Genomic DNA, 10954 nt, shown 5'->3' on the forward strand with positions numbered 1-10954 from the left:
ATTTTGGCATAATTTAAGCCTATATGAGAGCAAATCCTGCAGGTTTTCCATATGAAGTTGCTTTTGATTTGAATGATGTAGCCTAAAGGATCCTTTATCTGATGTTCAGTACAGGCTAACATTCAAGTAAGTGTTTTTACATTAGAGACTGACATTCATGGTTGGTAGCAGTGGCCACCACAAAATAAACCAGGACATTATAATGACCATACAGAGAAATACATTATAATTAAAGTGTTGCAACACTTTAATACAGGGGCATTAAAGTGTTGCGTTTATAATTTTGTTCAGTGTACACATCACGCAAAGTTAGATTTGTTATTATGGTTTGTTGCATTGAAAAGGGTTTTGATACCACGATTCAGTCCGTGATGTTTATACTTTGTATTGCACAAACGGGGCCAGATCAATTAAGTTTAATTTGTGGGTCTCTGTTGGTTGGCGTTTCAAACAGCGTGACAGACCTGATATACCTGACGGCCGCACATGTTCGCAACTTAGAGGTAGCATTCTATCTGACCGGAAAAGGATTATAAAGCCTCAAAATGAAGCTTTTCTAACACCTTAATCAAGGAAACCTATGGGGGGAGCGTTGAGGTTTGGGTAAACGTATGGTAAGTAAATAGTCAACACGTTACTGATTACTCCGTAGATCAACCACTAGAGGGGAGGTGTGTATAGAAGATTACGTTTTACATGCGTCAGCGCTGTGCTTTGCTGCTACAATGGGCTGCTCTTCTAATGCATCCTTGACTCTGTGTATGTATTATCATTGGAAGAGCAACGGAACAGCTACAAAAACATCTGCATTGTTGTATCATCCTACACTTGTACACATGCTTAACACATGTTCTTTCATGTTTTACATACTTTATGTTCTTTCGTAACATACTTCACCTTCACCGCCGGACAGGAAGTGGGTATTGACACAGTCCAGCCCAGGCTGGTGATTCAGAGCGATGACATGCAGATGAAACGGGGCTGTTCGTGGCTAGGTCTGACTTCAAGAAAGAGCTACTAGCTGACATTGACGTAAGATATTGTGACTTCAGGTTGCTGCATTTGGAAGTCAGAATGTATAATATTGCCTTGTTTTCTTACTGTGCCATGATGGTCAAGTGACAAAAAGGTGCATAATGTGGATTAAGCTTGTCATATTTGTTTTTAAAAAATGTACAATAGTGACTTAAATCTAAAATTGTATTTGTATCGAATGGATTCAGCTGATAGTGTTTACTATGCCTTATAGTCATGTCAAAAAACTTTTACAATACTAATCAGTTTAAACAAATAAAGTGGACATCCTCTAGACCACTGTTTCTATTGGCTCGGGGTGACATAATGTTTGGTAGAGCCACACCCAGTTTTGAATGCCCCACAGCTGAGTATGCTGTTGTTCCCCACTGACATACTAGTGGATAGACTGACTAAATGGAAAAAAGTTTTGAATCCCAGTCGCAAACGCAAAGGCAACATATCCTTACCATTCACTCAACATACTCACACTCGTTGTTAATGTGATTCGATGAGATTGTCTTGAGTATATCATTTGTCATCCATCATTATATACAGTTTGGTCCCAATATAAAGTATTACGTGTTAGCCATTTTGGCTTAAGTGTTTGCCTTCTCTCTTTTTTTTTTAAGTTGAGAAATAGAAAGAAGAAGTAGTATTTCATATGTAGATTTCAGTGTTTTGTGAGGTCAATTGACTCCAGTAGTCCAGAAGTCAAATCCAGTATGCACTTTCATAATTCAGTGCTGAAATTAAGAGAGATTGTGGTATAGCAAAAATGTTTTACAAAAGCACCCTTCCTTGAGACTCAAGGGAAGGTTTCCAATAGCAGAAAGCGAAAATCTTTTTGCATTATATAGTTGCTCTTTGCCAACAGGGGCAGTAATGGGAAGTAAAATGACTATCTAGAGCTGTCCAGACGTGTGCCGTTTTGCCTGTTTTACATTTGTCTCTCTAACACAGCACAGCAGTCAAGGTCCTGTTGCAAATTACCTGGAAAAGGGCACATTCCCTGTTGGTCGATTTATCCCGTATCTCACGCAGGATTAAAGATGTGTTCATGATCACAAAACTAACTTTTGTCTATTTGTCTATAACCCATGTTCCCTAAGGGAGGGGAACCAGGTATGACACTAATCGAATGATTGAGCACCATGATCATAGCCCTGCCTTGGACAAGGCCACCCTGACCTCAGGCTAGCCGGATTTGGCAACATAACATTGCTGTCTACGTTCAAGAGTTGAGGGCACGTGCAGCCTGTTCATTAGCAAGGTACACCTTCTCCAGTCGCATTGCTGAGAACTGCTATTGTCAATAAAGACCCGGTCTGCCTTCCAGGGATTGACCAGCGCTGACCCTGCTCAGCTTCAGAGGTGAACCAGCAGTGGGATGCAACCACCTCGAGCCTATTTAGATAAAACGTGTTTGATTCACACTAGCAACTCTTTTCTGTTGTTAGGTGCTAGTTATGTTCATGCAGCACTTTGGCCAGACTACTGAGTTGGAAGGCATGTTTACTCACTGACAATTGGTTACTAACATGGCTCTGTCCATCAAAGAGGTTCTGTTGCTTATTTCAGTGCCAGTGTGAGGTTTTTCGGTGCTTCCTGAACGACAATGTTTTTCCTTCTGAGTTTATTGACGGCGCTAGGACCTACAGAACCAGACATTAAGCAAGACATTGCCTTTTGATTCAGCCGTGGGGAGCATCTGTCAGAAGTATTATTTTGGAAAGTGACGTGTGATGTTTTTTCTCGTTTACCCTATAAGATGCCTTTTTATCTCTGAGGCAGATCTGGCAAGTGTTGTTCATGTAAATGAAACAATTGCAGTGTAAACACGCCTCTAGACTGGACTAGTTAGCCTGGCTAGGCAGACCAAAGGATAGCCTTTGCCAGTGCTGGCAGGACTGCCACTGTGTAGTCAGATCTGGTGGGTCATGTTTTCTGTGATTTATTGTGTTTGAGTGTCCAAGCGTGTTGTACTGAGTCAACAACCAAAAGGGAATCATTGGTTTTTGTTCTCTTGGTTTTATTATTTGGACAACAAATGGAATTTAGCGTGATTACTTTATCTGCACTGGAGAACTTCTATGGTCTACAGATTACAAGCAATGTTGAATCTTAATTTGGGTGATTTCCAGTTGACTATAATTTGTAAGTTTCTTTTAAAAAGGAAGCTGGATTTTTACAAAGGGACAGTTGGTTACGTTTAGTATAGCTTATTTCCACAAATTTTAACAAAAAAACAACAACGGTCTTCTACTTTCAGGATTTAACTTACAGGAAAAGTTCCTTTTTAAGTTTATTTTGTGGAACTATGTTAACTTCCTTTGAAGTGGCAGCAGGCGTGAAATATATCACATTCACATGTACATGGTAAACAAACATAAAACACATTTCTAAAACAGAACAAATACACTCTGAAAGTAAAATCCGGTTACATCGAGGGGTGTGTTGAGGACAGCATGTAAGGCAGTGGGCTATGTGCTGAATGTGGGACAGCTGCAGCTTGGAAACACACACAAAGACACACAAACAAAAGACTCACAGACCCTAAACACACACACTCACTTGTCAGTACATCCAACGCCTGTGGCCCCATTCGTGGAACTCCCTGATCAAACCTGCTGACCCCTGGCAGCATGGGAGGCCAAACATGCCAGTCTGATGTGGCCACGTGAGCCGACAATCCCCTGAATGCTCGCTAGCTAACTTTTGGAGCAAGTCCAGAGGACACAGCTCCCTGTTCAAAATCCTGGCTACCTTAACACAGAGCTGGTTAATAACCGTTGATCAACGAGGATTCAAAATGAACCCATACGTAGTGTAGTCACTGACATGACAGAATTGGGGTTAGTTGGTGGCCTACACAAACGGCTGTGCCTGGGCTAAAACAAACCGGACTTTGGACTTCAAAGTGTGTTTGTGTTGAGATGGTCTTCAGTAGCTATCTACAAACGTTGATAGGTCTCAGGTATTGCACTTATACCTGGATACAGTATGGCCTAACAAGTAGTCCTCGAGGAATGGAAAAGGGAGAGAGGATTGTATTCGAGAGCTGCAGTAAACTGAGTTGTTTCTGGCCGGTTGGTGGCGTAGCAGATACAAGCCTTGCTGGTTCTAACCCTCAAAGAATGCCATTGTTTACCTTGGTTGCCCTTGGCAGAGGGGATGACTATAATATAAATGTGTAGGATGCTCCCATAAAAGATGCCCTATTGGCCATATAGTATTTAAATGTGTAGATATCATTACCAGTGACAGCTGTGACGGCAGGCTCAAAGTTCTTGTTGTCCATTCATATCATTTTGGGCCAGGTATGTTTTGTGCCCCCCCCCCCCCCCCCCGTTGGCATTTTAGTCAGAGGCTGCGGTCCAACATTCTGCAGCCTACAATGAATCGAATCTTATCTCGGCGTGGGCGATACGATTAAAATAAGGTACCGTAAATCGCTGCCCGTGTCCACAGCAGGAATGGCCGTTGGTGTTCACAGTACGGGTTTGTGTGTATGAAGGGGAAAGGGTGCTATTCGCTCTGAAAACCATTGTGTTGTTTGTTTTCTGTGAGTCCAGACAGTGGTCAGACGGGTTACGTAAGCGTGTGCACGAGAGGCCCGCGGCAGCGTGTGTGGGTGTCCCGGAGGAAACCGCAGCTGTGCTAACGCCGCGTCAGGCCCATGTCACATTCCACACGTCCACCGCCATGCTGATCTGCAGTCGGCCCTGGGTGACAGACGGGAGCTTAGAGGATGACGTGCCCTTTAGAGGTGGCCCGTCTCATCCGTCGGATAACCCTTTCGGTCGGACGCATTGAAGAATGCACCGGTATTGCGTCAGCATCTGAACACTGCCTGCAGTCAGGCTTTTTTATGGACAATGGGGCAGAGGCAGTTAGAAGCTCCGCCTTACCAGGGGATACAACCGGGGCCTCGGCTAGCGTTCACCGATTGTATCTTTTTCGCTGTTCGTCCTACTGGCCACTGAACGGAAAGTCTCTGTTTTGTAGCTAATGTTCGGCATGTATTACCGAATGCTTTGGTTTCCACTTAACACGTCTACTATTGGGAAGTTTACAAATCAGAGCAGTCATAGTTGCCCCAGTCAGAAAAGAGGTAGTCTGACCAGCCACATAAGATGACAAAGTAATATTATGAGCAGGGTCTAGCAGCCTTTATTTATTTACTTTTATTTTGTTGTGCTTTCTCTGTTCCCTGATTGCCCAATCAAAAGAAGTCCAGATTCTGCCAAAATGTTCTGCCACTGGTTATATAAATATGTAAATATTTGACAGCTGTATTTGTGAGATTTGTCACGTTATGATAAATGATGTCAGTGTTACATCTAATTTTTGCAAATCTAAGCAGACTAGGCAGAGTTGGGAAAAAAGACCAGTTGTTTGAGATGTTCAGAAGGTGCAAATTGGAGAGCACTATCAGCAACATTTGAATATAGCTGGGTAGTGAGCGTAATGTAAAATCTATACTCCCTTGTACATAACCCTTCTGTACATGCTACAACATCTACCCCAGCTGTTGAGCTCAGCCTGCTTATCCGGGTCACGGCACCAATAAAATTACTCCTCCAATGCACACAAACTGGGCTGGAACAAATGGTCCTCTCCTTCACAACACACACCTCTCCTTGATTGATCTGTTGCCACTCAAACGGCAATATTTCAATCAAAATGCAATTAGCATAACGAAACCAGCGTTTTTTCTGAAACCGAACGTGACCTCACAGCAACAATGTTTTTTGTTTTGTAATGTGGCTACATGGATATATCAGGCTGATTTAGACATTTCATGTGTGTAGCCTCAAGTCTCTGCTCACAGATCACTGTCATTAATTCATGGTTTTCAGCAAGGTAATAGTTTCCATGGCAACATTTAAACCCACTCAATCATGTTTTTTCAGAATTATTAGTGTTATTCATTGCCACTTAACTACCACTCGATACCCCTAGAAAATAACTAGGGATCACGTTCACTGACATGCATTTTCAGTGCTTAAGGTTAAGAGGGTCTACAGATTCTTAGTGCATTGGGAAATCCAAAGGGTTGCTGGTTTGAATTCCAGAGCGTATAGGGTGACAGATATACTGTAATTCGACTTGTAAATAATTTTTCTTTTATTTCTTTAAAGTTTGCCTTGTTCATTATACTCATTATGCCTGCCCACCAGTTTTCTATACTTCCCAGTGCATGGTTACCAAGCAACGTTTGGTGTATCTCTGATGTTCGCAACATGACCTTAAGGTAACATAATTAACACAGAGTATGCAGAAGGAGGTTTAGCGGGGATGGGAGGCAGAAGGTGAAGGGTGATTGAAGTTCCTCGGGTTTCTCAGAGTCTGCTTTTGAGAGAAACAGCTCCAGTCCAAGATGGCTGCCATCTATTAATGGGTGTTATACAAGGGCAAGGCCACTGCTAGTTTAAAAGCCTTCTTCTTTTTCATTTCTTAACACAAAGAATATTTGCTTAGACTGGGCTGGTGGAAATTATTTTAAATGAACTTTGGTAATTGAAAGTGCTCTTTGGTTGTGTTCATGGGTTGTTTGTTTCATTTGAATTATTGTTTGGAATGTTCACTTTAGGCCAGAACTGCATTCTCAATGAGTACTGAAAGAGATTTTGTTTGAAGTGGAAATACCTTTCATGGGCAGGCAAATAATCAGTAGGAAATCCTTGTGTCATTGTTGTGTTGTTGCCAAATTGATTATGTATGCACAATGACTTTAGCTGGCATGGTAAGATTGAAGCGATAGCATTGAATGTTAGATAACTGATGTTAGAATTGCTAGCTATATGTTTTGCCATTACTCTAAAATTAATTAGAAGTTGTTTTCTGTTGATTTGCTATTTTAGCATTTCCACCACATTTCCAGCCCACTAAAGTGTAATTTTGAGGAAATAGAAATTGCCCCTGTGTTTTTCCAAACATTAATGTGGTAATTGTACATTTTATGGGACAGAAATAACGTACAGAGCCATCATCTGCTAATTGGCATTTCACTATGACATTAGCTGGATTTATTCTAGCTATGACCAGTTACTTCACCAACATTGTGTAGGCGTTTTAAGAACATTTACCACAATGGAATTATGTAATTGGTTACAACCCATGAATCGAGCATTGCAATGAAACTCACCAGAAACTCTTAAATAGGGAAGTTTTGGTATGGCTTCTTATGTAGAATTTTAAGAGATTTACGATATAATGAACCTATGTAAGTATATTAGGACAGTGACACTTTGTTTATTCAAAGATTAGAGGAATGATGAGGGAATGATGAGGGAAGCGTGCTGAAGAAAATCTTCTCAGCATAACACCTCATCTGTAAATTATGGCAAAAGGGATGTTATGGCATGTATTGCTGAAAGTGGCTCTCTTGTCTTCATCATTGATGTAACTACTGACAGTACCAGCAGAATGAACTCTGAAGTGTAGGGAAACATTTTGTCTGCAGAAGTACAACAAATGCCACCCAACTAATTGAACTGCACTTCATCGTCATACAACAACCTCAAACATAGCAAAAATGCAAAGCAAAATTCCCAGTTAAAGGCAAAATTGCCTAAAACAACAAAAGAACTGAAGATGACTCAAGTACAGGCCAGGTAGAGAATCACCAGGGAAGATTCCAAGCGTCTGTTGCATTCAAAGGTTTGCAGATTTCAGGCAATTGCGTGCCAAAAATAAGAATAAATTCTGAAAATGTGTGCTAAATTTTTATAATTTGTCCCAATACTGTTGCTGCCCTAAAATAACATGTATAAAAAGTGTTGTAATATCTAAATGGTTAAAACAATGTGTACACAAATACCTGAATATTCAGGTAAATGCAGAGTATCTGTTTATTTTACTTCAGTAATGTTTTTCCAAATCTAATCTTCTGCAGCATAGAGCCAAAAGAAGAAACAAGTCTTCACTGTCCAAAGACTTGCAGAGAGCACTATATTTGTAACAATGCAACATGTTGTCTTTAATGGGGTTACCAATGTGCTCTAATTGCCCCGTTTAAGAACATTTGACTTCCATATATACTTGTGCTGTTTGAGAAACCATTTTGCAGCCTGAAATTCAAGAGTAGATGATTTATTTGTTACATTTCCTCAATTTAAGGTAAAGAAGAAAAAAAACTTTCAAAAATTGTGAAAATCACGATGATAACGGGCGTTTGTGTAAATGCAGATTGTGTAGCCTCCCAGGTCATTTGACCACGCCATGTAACATGCCTTGTAAACCATTGAACCGGAACTGCATTTGTCAACAATTCACATGACAAGCTGTTCTTGAAAACCATACAGGAGGTCAGTTACTCAACAGGAGAACAGGCTAAGCAAGAAAAATACTAAGACGGAGAGAGAAACTAAGAGAGCAGGTGGGGCGGTGGGGGGGGTGGCGTGTGAGAGATGGAAACAAAGAGAAGAAGAAGCTAAGCCATGGAGATGAGGAGTGGGAGAGGATAAGAAAGTGACTTGCCATGGCTCGAAATGAAGAGCTGACTGCACATGTTGGGGGGGGTGGGGTTGCTGTGAGACATGGTCTATTTATAGCTCTCCCAAAAGCCCCGGAATAGAACACATGTTGTGAAAGAGAAAGAGATCAGTGTCGGCAGGTAGCTTAGAAGTCAGTGTGTCTGACCCAAGCAAGCGAGTTGCTGAAAAAAAATCTGCCGCTCTGTTAATGCTTAAGGCAATATATCCTATTTGCTCCCAGGTCGTTGCAGTAAATAAGAATGCTGTATCAGTAAACTTACCGTGTAAAATGGGGAGGTTGAAAATAAAAGATAACGTTGTAATGGACAGATCAGAGAGAGTGCAGAAACCAGCTGGATTGTCTCCACAAATGACTCCCAGGTTTTTGCCCAGGTCCCAGAGCTAATAGGAGTCCATTTTGAATGCCTGATTTGATGCCAGGACAAAGGGATCAGGGATGACAAGATGAGAGGTTGGTTATGTTATTCCTCGATGCTGGCCTTTCATGGCGACCACCTGGCGGCCTAAAAAACAGCTGGAGGAGAAAAGGCTACTGGTTTGAAAACTGCTGACACCCAGTGCACATAATTATTATTCAGCTTGAGCTGACACACACACACAAACTCAAAGACACATCCATTCACACATAAAAGCTACCATAGGCATTTAATGTAGCTAATGTAAAAAAGAAAAAAGAATGCAGTCACATGTTGGGAGATGACATCATTGGTTAGTTATGTGAGCTGTAATAGTACTATAAGTAGGGCTTCTGGAAAACCAAATCACTTTCTATCAGATCTAAAGTGAAAAAGCACTCTGCATATTTTGTTGATAAAAAGCACTTTAAAAAGCCACACACACACTACACACACTCTAAGGAAGCCAATTATGTTTAGTTCTGCCACCCACATTACCAGTTAACTCATTGCAAAGTAATCGTGATCTAAATCTTAATTTCCCACAATAAACCTCTTTACAAGGGCAATTCAGCCATTCTGTAAAGCCAAATTAATCATCTTCAACACTGACTGAACATAAAGATATCTGAAAAACATGTTTCCCCTAACACCGACACACACACACCGACAGACACACCGTCACACACACACACACACAGTAACAAGCAGAGACACGGTATATAACTGCTCCAGAATCCCAATGTAACGCTTCTGGAACGCAGCCATTACGTATGGCGATGAGATCCTGTCTTTGTTGACGACTGTTCAACTGTGTTGTCCGCCAGGCGAAGCCCTCCGTGGCCCCTCTCTATTCCGGGCAGGAATGCGAGGCATTTCGTCAGTGCACAGCTGAAGTGGGGCGGCGCGAACGGGTGAAGGGTGGTGAGACGCGTAGGCCCAGGCTGGCGGCCGTGAGATGGCAGCTGGCTCTCTTTGTCTGGGGGTCAACGGTGCTTCCTGTTCCTCTGGTGTTCGCGTGTGTGTGCATGTTTGTGTGTGTTTCTCACTATGTACGGTTTTTGCTTCAGAGAACAAAGAGGGATTTGGGGAGCTGGCAGTGTTACGCACCGAATGGCGGGGTGGGGTTGAGAAGTAATTGTTTGCCGCGGTCTGCTGTGCTGTGGTACACCTCGCGGTAGGCCGACAAAAGCCTGGAAAAATGCACCGCTCTCTGAGGGCAGCGGCTCTGTTATGGGTTTATAATGTTATGGGTTTATTTGAGCATTGTATAATCACACACACGCACGCACGCGCGTACACACTTTGCCCTGGTCATGTTTTTTTGTGCACCGGTGAACGTCTGTTGAGTCTGTAACGCGTGCGAGTGGTTGACCTCAATTCAGGGCATTCCCCCGCTAGGATCGTTTTCCCCCCATTAAGTGTGACGACATCACAATGTTACATGTACCTATAATATTGGCTTTCATTGAGCGTAGAACTTGGACAGACAAGATGGGCCTCATCGTGTGGACCGCGGATCCCTGTTAACATCTGTTGCCATATAAGTAGACATCATAGCACCAGGTTTGGTTACAGGTGGACAAAGAACTCTACAACTTGCTGAGTTTTTTTTTTTTAAGGCATACAAGTCATGCAATTCTAGAGGAGTGTGCTCCTGGCATATCAAAGTGATGTGTTGTTTTGGCCTTGGAACTTAAATGCCTGTTTCATCTAGTCAGTCCCAAATATATTTGGCACTTCGCTGTTACCACTCAGTACTTGGCCACAGAATAAATGACAGAAGATTATGGGGGAAACTCCACTGGCTTAATCTATCGATCACAACCAAACCTTCCCCCAGCAATACGTGTTTTGTGCTCTTCAGTTTTGCCTCGCAGCCATGAGATAGAACTGACTGCTGGTCAGTTCCATATACTATGGGCCTCATTAAACCATTCTTAAGACGAAATTCCTTCTTAAAACTTGCTTACACTGTTTCCATGAAGATTCTGACATTCACCAATGTTTTATTATTGAGATTTGTTCTTAGTTAAGAAGAGA

The 10954-nt window shown here is 42.0% G+C and overlaps 1 long non-coding RNA gene across 1 annotated transcript; it reads left to right on the forward strand.

Annotated features, from left to right (window-relative positions):
• Positions 1-402: 402 nt before the first annotated feature.
• LOC109614989 lies at positions 403-5225 on the forward strand. The gene is made up of 3 exons (XR_002196003.2): positions 403-614; positions 914-1032; positions 4590-5225. It is a non-coding gene; the product is annotated as an uncharacterized LOC109614989 (long non-coding RNA).
• The last annotated feature ends 5729 nt before the right edge of the window (positions 5226-10954 follow it).

The sequence above is a fragment of the Esox lucius genome, chromosome 23 (assembly GCF_011004845.1).
Source record: "Esox lucius isolate fEsoLuc1 chromosome 23, fEsoLuc1.pri, whole genome shotgun sequence".
Lineage (NCBI taxonomy): Eukaryota > Metazoa > Chordata > Actinopteri > Esociformes > Esocidae > Esox > Esox lucius.